The sequence below is a fragment of the Carica papaya genome, chromosome 6, assembly GCF_054855325.1.
Source record: "Carica papaya isolate Zhongbai chromosome 6, ASM5485532v1, whole genome shotgun sequence".
Taxonomy (NCBI): Eukaryota; Viridiplantae; Streptophyta; class Magnoliopsida; order Brassicales; family Caricaceae; genus Carica; species Carica papaya.
Genome location: NC_142314.1, coordinates 14,830,503 through 14,848,073, shown reverse-complemented (window position 1 = coordinate 14,848,073; position 17,571 = coordinate 14,830,503). Strand labels below are relative to the sequence as shown.

Below are 17,571 nucleotides of genomic sequence, written 5' to 3'. Positions count from 1 at the left end.
TGCTCCATAGACAGCTTATGATTTCAATTCTGAGGTGAGAAAAATCACCTCTGGAGCAGCTGCAAGCTTGTAATTTCATATCCATTCCAGATAAAAATGGGCAGAACTAGAGGGTAGAACGGACATAATCACGAGCATTTGCACTTCATATCATAACTAAGTGAATGTTAGGGTCTATCCAAGATCCCACAGAATAAGAAATTGAAAAGCAAACAAGTGATTTACATGGCTAACAGAACAAATCTGCTCAAATTGAAAAATGAAAGGCCCCGCACAGTATGTGCTTAGGATTGCTACTCAAAATAAAATAACCAAAGAACAAGAAAGTTCTTTACAACTTTTTTGCAATCAAAACTTTGAAGCACTATTTCCAACTCTAATAGTTCTACTTATGGACTTTATAGATTACCAAAAACAACGCTAAAAATGACAAATGTTCTACCCATAAATTGCTGCCACATTTTCTATAGTTGCCTATACATATGCATGTACTTCCTCTCTCTATAATAGCTTATTCAGGATAAACAAATGACAGTTGAGCATTTCACATAACTTGTTGCTTTCAACTACACATCTTATTCAGCACAAGCCCAAAAATCTTCAACTTAGTACATCTTGTACCTAATTAAACTGCACACATTACCTACGGGCAGATGTGTGCGGCATTGGATATGTCACTGGACCCATGTTCATTGGCGCACCCGGAACAACTGCTCCAGGAACTGGCGCTCTAGGACATGTCATCAGACCCATGTTCATTGACGCACCTGGAACCACTGCTCCAGGAACTGGAGCTCTAGCACCATAAGCCATATACAGTGGGGCATGAAGGCTCACTGGAGTGCCCACTGCTGAAACAAGAGGTCAACCTATTGGTTGGCTGATAGCGGAAGCACCATACATGCTGACACCTGGGGGTCCAGCTGGAGGTTGTGGAGGTTGCTTAGCCGATTTGCCAGAGGAGCCTCCTGCAACATAACCATTGGTTTGACCAGTAATTGGTCCTTGAGGTACTCAAATATCTCCATTGCCAACGCTGGTTATATCATGAATGCTTGATCGCCTTCTGTCTTTGTTTGTCGAGTTCAACCTGAGGAAGTACTTCTGAGCATGGCTTGCAACCTGTATAGGTGTCCTTGTCACCACAAAGTTCCTTGATATACTTTGCCAGTCTCCTTTCCCACATTTATTCAAACCAATTAGAAACAGTCTGTTTGTCAAACAAAAAGAAAAAATTAAACTCAATGAACTATGCAATCCAACACATCAAACACCTTTTGCCTGAAACAAATTATTACATTTGACAAAATGAAAGAAACAAAAAAGAAAGCACTTCTACATATATATAGAAAAAACAAATGAGAGGTTCAATTTTTTATTTGCCCAAGCCGTCCTAATCTGCAAAGAGTCTGACCCATCTAAGCCTCATTTTCTGCAAACTTCTAGTGAAAATAATTATAGTGGCAAAATTAGAGCCATAAGGGTAGCCCAAACCAGCCAGCCTCCTTTTTCTCTTTTTAAATTATTTAATATTTATTTATTTTATTATTTTAAAATCTTTTTAAAAAGTTTGGGAATTACTTTTCAAATTATTTATGTTTTAAAATTAATTTTCACATGTATTAAAAATGAATTTTACATGGGATAAATATGAATTTATTTTAATTAATATTTTAATTATAACTCTATCTCTTAAAATTATTTAATTAATTTATTTAAAATAAAATAATTATTTTATTATGTATTTATTATATATTAAAATAGAATTTTATCTAAACTATTATTTTACTAATTATTTCAAAATTTTATACTCATCTAAATTGACTGGAAAATATTATAAACAAGTCTTTGCCCATAGGATGTAAACACAACATTTAATAATAAATTTAAGAGTATTCTTTAGAGTTTTGGCTTTTCTTCTTTTAATATTTTTGCTAAAATTAACTTCTTTAAGTTTTTCGAGAAGCAGAAGTTTTCAAAAGTTTTGTTGAGCTAAAAAGCGGGAATCAATTTTTCGGTAAACTCGTGACGTTTTTTCTTTTTTTGTTTTATTTCCCTCGTTTTTGTTTTTACTTTCCTTATAGGATTGTAAATTCAATTAAAGGGAAGGCATTGCATACGTTGAGTGGGTTTCAGGAGTTGATTCGATCCTCCCAATACCCTCCTACATCATCTGGTATCAAAGTTTTGGCTCCTATAAACCCAAATCTATCTTTATTTGCTAAAATATTTTGTTCATTAACAATTCAAATTAATTTTTGATTTGTTCGTATTGCATCTACTTGAATTCAAATCTACCCATTCAATTCAAGTAGTTCGTGTTATCATTCCAAAAAAAAATTAGAGATCGAAAATACCAAAAATACCCCAGTTGTACCCCATAAGGCAATTGGCACATTGTTTGCATTTTGCATCACAAAAGCAAAATAACCACCTAACTGGTGACCAGAAATCCTTTGAGAAATCGAAGGTAAAGTACGTTACCCAATTGGTGTGAGCAAAAACTTTTATTTCCATTCCACACACTATCCATATTTAATTTTCGGATTGCATTTCTGTAATCTGCATCAATGTTGCATAAAGAAACTTGATCGGTTGTAGAGTGTAAGCCGACAAATTGGGGGTAGTATAGGAAGATATACCTACCGATTATATCCATTGGAATTAATGGGATCCCTACGCATCAGTCCGAATTGTCATTCTTTGTGATCTACATTTCTGTTTTCTTTATTTTACGATTGTTCCGTTACATAATTAGGTACCTAATTGTTACTAGTTGCTTAACACATAAAGAGCACACCATTCCTTTTTCTTTGTGCTTGTTTTTGAGATTCAATAGAAATCAAAATCCTTTAGGGGTCCTTGCTATGCCATAAAGACTAACGTGCAGACCCGATTCAAGTGATTCTGATTCTAAACGCTCAACTTGACAGACGAAGCTGTCAATCGAGGGATTGCGAGGTAAACATGATTAGTGTAAGGGAGAGTTTTTATCTTCACAAATGTCTTCTTGTAAGTACTTCAGCATGTTTCAGCTCATCGGAGAAACCCCCAACTAGAGCAGTAACCTTGTTCTGCGGAAGGCCCTCAACTTGCACATCAAGGACGAGGACCATAAACAACGGGAGAATATATTCCACACCAGTTGCCTGGTCAACAGAAAGGTGTGTAGTATGATCGTCGATGGAGGAAGCTGCACCAACGTGGCAAGCACCCTATTCGTGGAAAGATTAGGACTAGCATGCACCGCCCATCCCAACCCCCCTACAGGTTGCAGTGGTTGAATGAGAATGGCGAACTAAAAGTAACCCAGCAGGTCTTGGTACCCTTCTCCATCGATAAGTACAAAGATGAAGTATGTTGTGATGTTGTTTCTATGCACGCTAGCCATGTGAAACTTGGCCAGCCTTGGCACTTTGATAGACAAGTCCAATACTATGGTCGGGCCAACCGCTATTCTTTGCAGAAGGATGGCCTCACATATGTCCTTACACCCCTCTCGCCCTAAGAGGTGCACGAGGATCAAGTGAAGGTCAAAAGGCCCTTCAAGAAATTCTTGAAGAGAGAAAGGGAGAGAAAAAGTCAGGAATCCTTGAAAAGGAGTAAACCTAGCCCGGTAAAGACCCGAGAGAAAGAAAACAGGAAAGTGAGTCTCTACGTGAGGGGACAGCAGATGAGACAAGCAGTTTATGAGAGAAAAAGCTTTGTAGTATTGCGGTATAAGGAAGTGTACCTAAACCAATCCAACCTAGACCCAACCCTCCAAGAATTCAAGGATGTCCTGCCAAAGGAAATCCCAGACTAACTTCCACCACTACAGGGAATTGAACATCAAATTGATTTTTTCCCCGGAGCCACCATTCCCAATCGCCCTGCCCATAAGAGTAATCCGAAAGAAACTAAGGAACTCCAGTGCCAAGTGGAAGAGCTGCTGACCAAGGGGCATGTTAGGGAAAGTTTGAGCCCGAGTGTTGTACCTGTCCTGTTAGTACCCAAAAAGAACGGTTCTTGGAGAATGTGTGTCGACTGCCAGGCTGTCAACAAAATTACCGTAAAATATAGACACCCTATTCCACAGTTAGACGACATGATAGATGAATTTAGTGGGGCACCTATCTTCACTAAAATCGATCTCAAAAGTGGGTTCCACCAAATTAGGATGAACCCCAAAGACGAGTGAAAAACAGCCTTTAAAACCAATTACGAACTTTATGAATGATTTGTAGTGCCTTTCGGCTTTTCGAACGCCCCCAGTACCTTCATGAGACTTATGAACCATGTCCTACGACCTTTCTTAGAAAAATTTGTAGTTGTGTACTTCGACGATATCTTAATCTACAACAGGAATCTAGACAACCATATCCAGTATATTCGTTCTGTCCTCGAGGTTCTATGAAGGGAATGGTTATATGCTAATGCTAAGAAATATACCTTATGTAGCGACAAGCTGATCTTTTTAGGATTCGTGGTAAGTGTCCGTATTATTGATGTTGATGAAGAGAAGATAAAGGCCATTAAAGAGCGGCCCACACTGACAACTACGAGTGATGTAAGAAGTTTTCATAGGTTAACCAGTTTCTATCGCAGGTTTGTCAAAGACTTCAGTTCCATCGCGGCACCCTTAAATGAGTTGATTAAAAAGGATGTCAAAGTCGTATGGACCAACAAGCAAGAATCCGTCTCTACCCTATTAAAGGAAAAATTATGCTCTACCCTTATACTTGCTTTACTTGACTTTAACAAAATCTTTGACCTTGAATGTGATGCTTCAAAAATAGGTATAGGAGCTGTGCGATACAAGAAGGGTGCCCAATAGCCTACCTCAATAAGAAACTCAGTAGCGCATCACTTAATTACTCGACCTATGACAAGGAGTTGTCTGCCTTGGTATGATTCTTGGAAGTGTGGCAACATTATTTGCTGCCAAAGGAATTTATAATCCACAACGATCACAAGTCTCTTAAGCATTTGAAGGGCCAAGGTAAGCTCAACTACCGACACGGTAAGTGGGTGGAGTTCATACAAATGTTCCCCTATGTGATCAAGTATAAGTAAGGGAAAAACAACGTCATTGCCGATGTGTTAGCTCAAAGGTATGCACTCTTCTCCACTTTAATCTCCAAATTCTTAGGGTTTGAACACATAAAAGAGATGTATGCCAATGATAGAAATTTTTCTTTTGTCTACCAAGCTAGTGAGCACTGTGCTTTACAAAAATATCATCAAATCAATGGATTCCTCCTAAGGGAAAACATACTTTTTATACCAAGTTGTTCCATTAGGGAGCTATTAGTGCGGGAAACACATGGTGGGGGACTTATGGGACATTTTGGGGTAGCAAAAATCCTAAACATGTTACAAGAGCATTTCTATTGGCCAAATATGAAGAGGAATGTCGAGCGTATCTGTAGCCAATGTATCGCTTGTAGGCAAGCCAAATCTAGAGTGATGCCTCATGGTTTGTACACCCCGCTACCTGTACCCACTACCTCGTGGGTAGACATCTCTATGGACTTTGTACTAGGGCTGCCTAAGACAAGGAGATGTCATGATAGTGTATTTGTTGTGGTAGACCGTTTTAGCAAGATAGCCCATTTTATTGCATGCCACAAAACAAATGATGCCACAAATATTTCCAATCTATTCTTTAGGGACGTTGTCAAACTTCACGATATATCTAAAACCATTGTGAGAAACAAGGACATTAAGTTCCTCAACCACTTTTGGAGAATGTTGAATTCGCCTACAACCGAAGTATTCATACTTCTACCAGAATGTCACCTTTAGAGGTAGTATACGGTTTTAATGCTTCGACTCCATTAGATCTAACCTCTGTTTCTATGCAGAAAGTAAAAAGTACAGATAGAAAACAGCACGCCGGACTCATTAAGGCCATACATGAGAAGGCTCGATAGCACATACAAAAATATAATGAAGTCTATGCCCGTAATGCTAACAAGGGGCAGAAGCGCCTCATTTTTCAAACAAAAAACTGGGTATGGGTTCACTTAAGGAAGGAAAGGTTTCCCAAGCAACAGAAATCTAAGTTGGATCCTCGAGGAAACGGACCATTCCAAGTTCTGGAGCGTGTCAACGACAACGCCTACAAGATCGACCTATTAGGTAAGTACGAAGTGTCTGCTACTTTTGATGTGTCTGACCTATCATCTTTTGATGTAGGTGAAGATTCGAGGGCAAATTTTTCCAAAAAAATGGGAGATGACGCGAAAGCCATCATGAAAGATATCCCGATAAAAGAAGAGAACGTGCAGAACTCTAAAGTCCTTGACGAATTAGGCTCAATGAAGAAACAAGCCCAGTTGCCCGTAGGCCCGATTACCTGAAGCCAGGCCCGCAAGTTTCACGGAATTTTCAATTTGTTCGTCCAAGATTGGGTAAGCAACATGATCAATGACAGAGCACAAAGGGAGGACCAAAGCCCAGTGCGAAGATGGAAGACACGTGCGACATGCGTAAACTACCTTTGGCACATGAGTAACAAGCATGGCAATCCACCCGTGCAGGTGGATAACTCGCACGCGTGAAGTAGTAAGCGAGCGCGCGGCCGGAATAGCCTGCACGCCCCACGCACCGCATGCATGCAAGACCCAAGCAGCATGCGCGTGGCCCTGCGCATGTGCGCAAACCTGGGATCGCACGCCCCGAACAACCCGTAGCCTAGAATTCCAACTTGGCCGCCTATGCAAACAAGTCATCGGACGGCCCAAACAGCCCAAACCCAGCCCGCGACTCTCGCAGGCCTTCTCCCGTGCAACCCAATCGAACCGACCGGCTCGGCCCATTTGGGTAGCCCAAACCAGCTGGCCCTTTTTACCCTTTTTAAATTATTTAATATTTATTTATTTTATTATTTTAAGATCATTTAAAAATATTTGGGACCTACTTTTTTTATTACCCATATTTTAAAATTAATTTCCTCATGTGTTCAAAATGGATTTCACATGGGATAAATATGGATATTTTAATTAATATTTTAATTATAACTCTATCTCTTATGACTATTTAATTAATTTATTTGGAATATAATAATTATTGTATTATATTTTATCCTAAATTAAAATATAATTTTATTTAGGGTATTATTTTACTAATTATCTCAAAATTTTGAACGGGAAATGATATAAATAGGTTTTTGCCCCTAAAATGTAAACAAAACTTTTGATAATAAATTTGAAAGTATTTTTGAGAACTTTGACTTTTTTACTTTTAATATTTTAGTTCTTTGGGAAGCAAGAGTATTCAGAAATCTTGTTGAACCAATGAGCAGAGATCAACTTATCGGTAAGTTCATAGCGTTTTTCTTTTCCTTATTTTATTTTCCTAATATTTGTTTTTACTTTTCTTACACAATTGTAAATTCAATTAGAATGAGGGATTATTATAACAGTTATAGTTTCGACATTGCATATGTTGAGTGAGTTTCACGAGTCGATTCGATCCTCCCCATACCCTCCCACGTTAGGCCATATTTATGTTCACAAATGATCTCAACCTCAAACTTCCTTGAGATACTGACTTTTTGATCTCGTTCTAAGCTTCCAAATGGTACTTTCTCCTCTCCTCAAAATTGCGTCATAAGAATCTACATTGAATTGATTTCAGCCTCTTGGTAACGCTCACAAGAATTTTAAGAATGGACATGTAATAAATGGGTAGGTTAAGCAACATGCTTTTGATAAGTGTGAGTCTCCCCTTTTGGAAAAATGTTTCCCTTCCAACCTGTTAACATCCTCTCAAACCTCACCACCATATAAACCCTTGTCCCCACCTCTTTCTAATTGGCCACCAATGGTAAATCCAAATACTTAATCGGCAAGTCCACAACATTACAACCCACAACTCTAGCCAACCTATCAACGTCCCTCTCATCAAACCTCTGACTCTTATGAAAATTTTGTTTAATTATTTCATAACAATAATGAAAAGCAACAGAAATAATGGATCTCTTGGTTTAAAACCACTGGAAGCATTGAAAAAAGAAGATGGACACCCGTTAACCATGACAGCAAAAGATGTAGTAATAATGCATGACTTAATCCATTCGCGCCATTTTTTCCTGAATTCCATTCTCCTCAGTAAAAAATTAAAAATGACTCAAATTCATAAGATCATCGACTTTCTCCATATCTAGCTTGTAGAGGACCTCATCCATCTTCCAGTATAACAAATTGTCCACCACTTTATTAGCAACAAGCTTTCCATCTTTTTTTTCAAATATAACAAGCTTTGCATCTTGAATTTGCCTACCTACCATAAAAGCATGTTGGCACTCACTTATCACTTTATACATTACCTTAGAGATTCTTCTACCTAGTACCTCATTAGCAAAAAGCTTTTCCATCTTTTTTTTTCTTGAAATATAACAACATTTGTATCTTGAATTTGCCTACCTACCATAAAAGCATGTTGGCACTCACTTATCACTTTATACATTTTCTTAAAGATTCTTCTACCTAGTACCTTTGCAATGAGCTTATAAATATTTTCAACTAAGCTGATTGGTCTAAGTTCTATATGCATCTGGGTCTTTTGTCAAGTCAATTAATTCCACATTTTTAGTATTAATTGCTAAAGTGCAAGGGGCAAAGAATACCAAGGAGTTTCAACCTATTAGTCTTGTGGGTGTATTTACAAATTGATTTCAAAGGTATTAGCTAGGAAAATGGCAAAGGTTTTGGGGCAGGTGATTAGGGAAAGTCAGAACGTCTTTGTTGAGGGTAAGCAAATATTATATGTTGTAATGGTGGAAGTAGTAGATGAGTTGGTGAGCTGTAAAAGAGAAGGGTCTCATGTAAGTTAGATATGGGAAAAGCTCATGACAATGTAAATTAGGAGTTTGTGGATTATATGTTGGAAACATTGAAATTTGAATAGATGGAGAAAGTGGATGAAGCAATGCAAATCAACTTTCTCTTTTGCTGTAATATTAAATGGAGGATCATCTTCGTTCTTCATGGCTTCAAGAGGATTGAGGCAAGGTGACTCACTATCACTGTTGCTATTCATCATTGTGATGGAAGCATTTAGCAGATTTTTGGAATGAGTGAGAGAACTTAATTTGATCAAAAGGTTATAGTTGGTAAAGGAAATTCTAGAGTGGAGATTTTTTACATTTTCTTGGCGGATGATGCTCTTATTTTTTGTCAACTTGAGGAATCAACTATGTTGCACCTTAGATGTATTCTATTATGTTTCCAAATGGTATCGGATCTAAAAATCAACATGGCAAAATCAGAATTGATAAAGATTGGAAGCAGGTGGGATGAAAGACTAATGGCTGAGGTAAATAGTTAAACCCATAGTTAAATCAACATGGCTGACATACTCTTTATGTTAGCTAGTTTTAACTATTCGAGCCGAGATAGCCAAGAAACTTGAAAGAATTCAATGTTGTTTTTCATGGGGAGACGAGGAAGAAATTCACAAGTACTACTTAATCAAATGGGAAGAAACAAAAAGACTTTTATCGATGGGGGGTCTTGGCTTAAGATCCATGGTGCAAAAATGGTTGTGGAGAGCAAGTAGAGAGAGGGACAGATTATGGAGGGTGGTGGAGGCTAGACGGGGTGGGTGTTTGGAGTGGGAGTAATGATAGAAGAGCTGCTGGAAAAACATATGGCAGAAGTCTCCGGAAAAAAGTCATTATGGCAGGCAGGAATTTATGAAATGCACAAAGTGGTGTGTTGGTATAGGGGATCAAATCAGATTTTGGGATGATGAATGGGTTGGAAACTTTAGTCTAAAAGATAAATATCCAAGAATCTTTGCCGTCACATAGAATAAAAACATGTTTGTAAATGAGGCTAACAAGGGAGTTGGCAAGGATAGAGTATGGAATGTACAGGTAATCAGAAATTTAAATGATTAGGAGACAACAACTAATGCGAATGGTGGCTCAAACAAATTTGGGAAACTCGCCAGACCATAAACAGTGGGCAATTGAAAAAGATGGTATTTTCTCGGTTAAATCGTATTACAAGCAGATAACAATGGGTTTGGCAGCCCCTGTACTTGACTTTCAATATAAGCAAGTGTGGAAGACAAATGCCCCTGTACAAGACAAATGTCTGACATATCTGATTCCAGTTTTTCAGCACTTTTTAGACATCCTTTGACATTGATAAATTGCAAGATGGTTCTCCAGAACTTAATTTACAAGTTGAGCATTTGTGATATCCCTACACCAACTTAAGGGAAGGTGTTGACTAACATAGTTTATTATTTAATTATTTTAATTTATTATTTAGCATTATGTAATTAAAACTCTACAAGCATAATAATCTCATAAAATTAGAATTTTAGTAAAATAAAAAATTTTCTATCAATAGAATAGAAATTCTATAAATACTTTAAGTGTAACAAATTAAAGGGTGAGAAATAAAATTAATAGTTTATTTTTTCTTCAAAAATCTACAGAAAATATAACGGCCCCGGAATTTTTAAATGAAATATGTGTATTAAAAAGGTCAAATGCGGAAGCGTAATAAAAATTTTGATTAACATCCCTTACACTAAAACCAAAAACGTGCTCAAAGTATAAAAGAACAGACTAACTAAAAGAGAAACTCGAGAATAAAAGCTATAAATATAACTACGGAGTCTTCAGGCGTCCCCTTCGCCGTCTTCCTACAGAACGGGCTCTAGAACCACGTCTTCCTGATCTGAAATGGTTAAGTAAGGAGTGAGCTACACTAACCCAGTAAAGACATCACTCTACCTCACTGCCACAAGAGTAAAGGTGGGTAGAAAACAAAAACGACCAATAGAGTATAATTTGTAATAAACTCATTTGTTCATAAAAACGTTTACTTTCCATTTACCTGATGAGATCCATAAAACAATACACAAGCAACACATTATCATCATCACGTTATCACATAGACTTTATAATACAACATTTATCACGCGTTTGCATTTCAATCTTTAAACAGCATAATTCCTCTTTACCAGCCTACTAGTATCCATGGGGATCCATAGGGGTCCCGCTACCCGTGAACCCTTAACATTTATAACCTGATTCCATGGCCGTCCCCATACCCTGTCCGGTATGGGCGCCAAAACCATGAACCTCAATACCCCGTCCGGTATGAGAGTGAAACGGGCCGTCCTCATACCCCGTCCGGTATGGGCGCCAAAACACATAAGGTTTCCATACCCCGTCCGGTATGAGAGAACACGTCCCCGGTAGGGTTCCCTACGGACCCAGTCCGTCCACCATCTCCCAAGATACCTAGTCAGGCTGTCCACATTATTCGTTTGACAATTCACATAACTTTTTATCCCTTTTTCTTTAGTCACCATCATTAAGTCGCACACAAACATGCAAACCGATAATTCACGCCAACAAGACAACACACAACATCGGGTTCTCAGTCATTCAGTCCATAATCAATGAAACAATGATACATGCACACGAAACTATGAAATAAAAACATCAGACATCATACTGCATTTAAAACTGTAAAATAGAACAAACAACAACTGACCGACAAATACACTAGACTCGGGCTCCATTAGCAACCTTAAACAATTTCACACAGCTATTGATTCATGAAATACCATTTTATCATTTATTACACTTTAATACCATGATAGGAAATAGGGTGAGGAATCCTTACTTGTTTTCGGGGTCTGAATACGGCTCTACAGTGCGCCTACAGGCTGTCCCTAATTTTCCCTGAATTTTTCTTGGGGAACTGAAACGCACTATTGGTACCTGCACGTGTCCCAAAAAATCCCAAATTAGACCCCTTTCGGCCAATATCGCAATTCCGGCACGGCGGCTCCGCCGTGCTCCGGCCACGGCACCGCCGCAAACGGCGGTGATTCGCCTCAGGTTGGCCATTTCGACCGTTTTCGGCCGAATTCGGCCACACTTACATCAGTCCCTGCGATAAAACAACCCTAGGGCCCTCGGGGGGCTAAAAAATTACGAAAAACCGAAGCTTACCGGCGGCCGTGCTCTCGGGTGCGGCGGCTCTCCGGCGAGGTTCGTGTTTTGATGATTTGGCTCCGATCAACCTGTAGAGAAAAGAACGGTGATCACGGTGATATAAAAATTGTATCAAACGGAGACCGGGAGGGGCCTCATCGGAGGCAAAAACCGAGGAGGGGCGCGGCGGCGCCGCTGAGTTTCGGCCGTGTTTTCTGGCCGTTTGGCCCGGAGTTTGCCACAGGGGAACTTAGCATTGAAAAACGAGCCGAGGGTATGAAATTTACCTCGATCGGCGGTCGGAAAACTCCCCGGTGCGGCGGCGGGTGGCGGCGGCCAGCTCCTCCGGCATCTGGTTAGTCTTCTCCGGAGAGGGCTGGCAGCTAGGGTTTTTGTGGTCAGGTGTGGGGGGTTTATTTATACCCTTTGCCTTTTAATCACAGCCGTCCATCTTGATTTAATCTGGACCGTTCGATCGCGATTTAATTTGGATTAAATCTGGGCCGTCCGTCGCGATTAAATCTGGCCCGTCCGTACTTGATTGAATCTGGGCCGTCCGTGCGCGTGCATCTGGGCTGTCCGTGCGCACGCTTGATATGGGCCGTCCGTGCGCGCGGGGACGCATCTGAGCCGTCCGACCGCGCGCATGCGGATCGCCCACGTGGCCCGTTCCCGGTCGGCGTGGCCTTGCCACGCGGCGGGTCCTGGTTGGCCAGGGCTGCTGACTGGGCCGCTGACGTGGCGCTGACGGGGCACAACTTTTTTAAATTACGTTTTGACCCCCGGTTTTCGATTTTCTTTTCAAAAATACCCCCAGAATCCAAATTTTCACCTATTTTTCCCAAAATCAATTTCAATTAAATCCAAATTATATTTTTACCCAATTTTATCATTATTATCATTTTTTATTTTTATTAAATTAAATTAAATTAAATTAATTTAAATTAAATTAAATAAATCAATTAAAATTCAATAATTACAAAATAAGCTAAATAAAATAAATTAAAAATTAATAATAATAATAATAAAAATGATAAAATTAATGGGTGTTACAGAAACTCATAACTATTAATAAAGAGGATATAGACAATATTTCAGAGAAGCAATATATATATATATATATATATATGGAGCTATACCCAAGGAGAAATTAAAAATTAAATGTCAAGAGAATGTGCAGCATCAAATTCAATAATGTTTTATTCCTTTCTAATGATTGCAATTATTGTCCTTTCATACAAGGACAGGAAAAGGATTATCTTTAATCTCATACCTGTAATAATTGAGCCCGCATGAAAAGCTCCATTACTTTTATTTTAACTCCATATTCATTCTTTTCTTGGATGACAGGATTAGTGTTTAATAAAACATATAGTACCTCCTATTCATGACTGGAATGTGAGATTGAAGACACTGAATTTGAACAGTAAAGTGAAAATTTTATAAAAAGTAAGCCCATAAATGACTTCTTTTGGGGTTAAGGTCAGTGGCCTTGTTGTGAGGGGCACTGGACCCATGTGACCTCATTCACTTAGGATCTATAGTGGGGAGACACAACACTAGAGTAAAAGGCTCTTGGTATGCCCATATACGACTTTTACACTAAGGAGAATGAATATGTAACTTCATTCACTAAGGATCTATAGTGGGGAGACGCACCACTAGAGTAAAAGACCCTTGGTATGCCCGTATACGACTTTTACACTAAGGAGAATGAATATCTATAGTGGGGAGACGCACCACTAGAGTAAAAGACCCTTGGTATGCCCGTATACGACTTTTACACTAAGGAGAATGAATATGTAACTTCATTCACTAAGGATCTATCGTGGGGAGACGCACCACTAGAGTAAAAAGCTCTTGGTATGCCCATATACGACTTATCCAGGTTAATCTTAAAACTACGACCTCCAAGACCAATTGGCTTGAGGATAGTGCATGTATACCTACTGCAGTGCATTTCAGAATCAGCAAACATTGATGAGAGAGAGGCATTTGCATCTGATTTCATTTGTAATATTTCGCTGTATTGCAAGATCTTTCTTACTCTTATCTTCATTTTTAAGTTCCCAACAAAGTTCTCCACACACTACTTAAGGTTGACCTAGATGGAAACTCCATGAATACTTTGATGTTTAAGATTGTTTTCCCAATTAATTATAGGAAAAACTACAGCTTTATCCCAAAACCATTGTTCTAATTGCAGTTCAATCTCCATGATTTTCTAACAATAGTTCAAGATCCTGTGGCATAGGTGTGTTGCTACATATAAAATCATTAGTTTTTTAAGCTATTATTATTTTGTTTTTTTCCCTAATTTTGCTTCAGTTAGGTGTTAAATGCTATGTGTTCACATCTGAAACTCTAAATGAAGGCAAATATCCTCCATAAAATAACTAATTTATGGAAAATGACAAAATTGAACCAGTGTACTAAATACTCACAAAAAAAAACAGAGACACAAAGATTGGATTGCATTTAAATCAGATGATGGGGAATGAAACTGTACTTTATCCTAAATTCCATTAACATTAGAATGGAAAGTTGAAGCAAAGGAATCAGACGGTGAAAGAGAGAACGCTCATGCCTAAGTTTGTATTTGAATTTTGAGCAAACGTCATAGAGCATTTCTTCAACCAACATGACAATCACGGAAAACATATATGTGCAATATTCTTAAAAGCAAACAAATAACTTTTCTCCAGAAAAAGAAAAAGGTATTAATCATACAATCCAAAAATCCTTAAAATTTATGAGATCTTCTAAGTGAAAAAATAAGAAAAAAAGCATCCTTTCACCGAAAGATCAGCACGTAACCATTTTCCCTGTCAAAAGAACTTGATCCTAGGGCATTCTATATTAAATGGTGACAATTTGGGGAACATTAAGAACATTTTGGTCAAGATCTTGAGTAATTCCCTTCTAAACAGGTGGTGGCATGGAAAGAGATAAAAAGACCATTGCATCAAGGTGGTCTGGGTTTAAGATGTGTTGTACAGATGAACTAAGGACTCCAAAGAAAGTGGACTTGGCAGGTCATGATAGAAAATGGCATTCTTTGGAAAAGAGTGATAGAGGTGAAATTTGGTACCATGAATGGAGGCTGTTTCGTGGAGGCTGGTACTCGAAACAGTTATCAAGACCGCATAAGAAATGAGTGTGGAAACAGATAAGCATGGGAAAGCATCATTTACAGGGATGCATCAGGTGGAATTTTGGCAATTGGATGAGAACAAGCTTTTGGAAGGAGTATTGGCTTGGGGAGGGAGCATTGAGAAATAAGTTTCTCCAAATTTTTCCGATTGCATGATACAAGGATATTGTTGTCCATGAGTCATTTAGAGGTTGGGGGTAAGGGAATGATATGTGGAGGTAATAAAACATGTCATTGACTGGGAAGTTGACGAATAAGAAACTCTTCTGAGTTCACTTGCCTCTGTATCCTTGAATGTGAGTGATAACCAACCGGTTTGGAGTCTCAACTCTACAAGGATTTTCTGATCAAGAATGACCACATTGAGACCAAGTTTCCTCCTTTGCTTGGGAAGTTGGGCGAGGTTGCATTCTCACTATTGATAACCTAATGAGAAGAGGCAAAACTATGGTGAACGGTTGTTTTCTATGCAGGAGGTAGAGGAGACTTGTAATCACATTTTGCTAGGATATCCAATCGCGTACAATTTTTGGTTTATGGCTTATGGGTTCCTCGAGATTAGTTGGGTTACAGCTGGTATGGTTAAAAACGAGATCTAAGCCTAGAATGGTATTTGTGGGGAGAAAAAACATGTGTTCCTCATCCCTCTTGCTATTTTTTGGGTTATGTAGAAAGAAAGAAACAAGCGGGGTTTTGAGGGGATGTAGGAGGATATAGATAGGATTAGAAATAGGTGATTCTGGACCCTGGATTTTTAGTTATGGGTTACCTCTATATTCTTCGAAGGATTTTAGGGAGCTTATTGACAATTTGATTGACATAAAAATATTTTTTTTATATAGGTTGACACCTCCTTGGTAGTTGGTATAAAAAAATCTTTCTGTATAGGTGGCATCTCGGGTGCCTTTTATGACTTTCTTTTTCATCCCACAAAAGAGAGAAAAAAAAAAAGGACACTCAGTCATTCTCATCAAAGCCCCTTCTGTTGTTGAAACTAACAAAAAGAAGGAAAGAGCAACAAAGGTTACAGCCTTCTTGACCTCCTTAGGAGCATGAATACACAAGCAAGCACACACCATACACAGCCAAAAGCCCAGGAACTACTCAAAAGAAACCAACACAGGTAATTACCCAAGAAAACCAGAAAAAGAAAAAGGATGTGGAAGGGGAGTACAATCTGTAATGTCCAAAAGATAAATGCTGAGGGATCCACAAAATTTCCAATAAAGATAACATGTTTTGTTGTACAAGATCTGTTTTTCTTGTACAAGATTCTCAAACAAAGACTTAAGAGTTATCAAACCAAAAATGTGCACAACCACACTCAAGGAGCCACAGAAAAGATTTCTTTCCACAAATGTAACATGAGGTCACCTTTCTACTCACATTTCTGTTTCATTTAACAATAAAATGACCAATTTGGGAGTTTGCCTTTTGTACCCTATTTTCCCTTGAATTTTTAGCTTTGGCAAATAAACACAAACTAAAGCATAAATGACAACCTGCCTTAGCCTCCATTCCATTTTGAATGGCAAAAGCAAATAGCACAAAGGCCACCTGCAGATTTGTGAACCAGTTACCCCCAAGTAACTGGTTCCCTACACAAGTGACACAGATGTTGGAAGAAATGCACAGCACAACTTAGGCAGTGATTGCTAGAAGATAATTAACAAAATTCCCCAACAACAGTAAAAAGTTATTCCCAAAAAATATCAATATAAACTGCCAGATAATTAATTCGAAATGACACAAATATGTATGATATAAAGCATTGTCTAAAATCATGGTAAAGATCTTCACATTATCAAGAAACTTTTGCAACTATCCAAACAATCTACAACATAAGAAAAACAAATAAATCAAAAAATAACAAATTCACCTGTGTTCGTCTTCCGTCCAGGAAGTCCCCTTGCAGCGTTCCTGATCTGATCTTGATTTACTTCCATGATTAGACTCACTGTAATGCCCCACATGGCTGCCTTTCTTACCAGTTCCTTCATCTCCAGCCTGGCTCATTGAACCTTCAGAAGAATTATAGGCAGGAAGAGGTACACAACCTGATTCAATCCGGTTAACATCATCCACCAGAAGGTCATAGTGATGTTTAATCTCCTCTAGAGTTTTCCCAGGAACATCACCAGCAATTCTCTCTCACCAATCTGTGGAGTCCTCAGGATAAGTTACAAGAGCATTCTCAAATGCTTTTATCCTGCTCTCTACTCCATGAGGAGCTAGCTCCAGCTTCATCCCCAGTCATCTATCCTGGTCTCAACCCACTACCCAAGATATCACCACAAAAGAAGAGAAGAGTGAACCCACCAAACTGCTCTAAATCAGGGTAACCAAGAATCTTTACAACCTCGATTTTTTACCTACTAATCCCAGGAAATTCGATCTCAGTTATCCCGATAGTGGGTAGCAGCAACAGATCAATTGTAGACAAGAAGGCAGATACAACAGCAAA

At 38.6% G+C, this 17,571-nt stretch overlaps 1 pseudogene across 1 annotated transcript; it reads right to left on the bottom strand.

Moving 5' to 3' along the window:
* Nucleotides 1–252: 252 nt before the first annotated feature.
* On the bottom strand, nt 253–17,364 carry LOC148253329 (transcription factor SRM1-like; annotated as a pseudogene). Its single transcript, XR_015821360.1, has 2 exons — nt 16,987–17,364; nt 253–1,210 (listed from the first exon to the last, which is right to left on the bottom strand). The product of XR_015821360.1 is annotated as a transcription factor SRM1-like (transcript).
* Nucleotides 17,365–17,571: the final 207 nt, after the last annotated feature.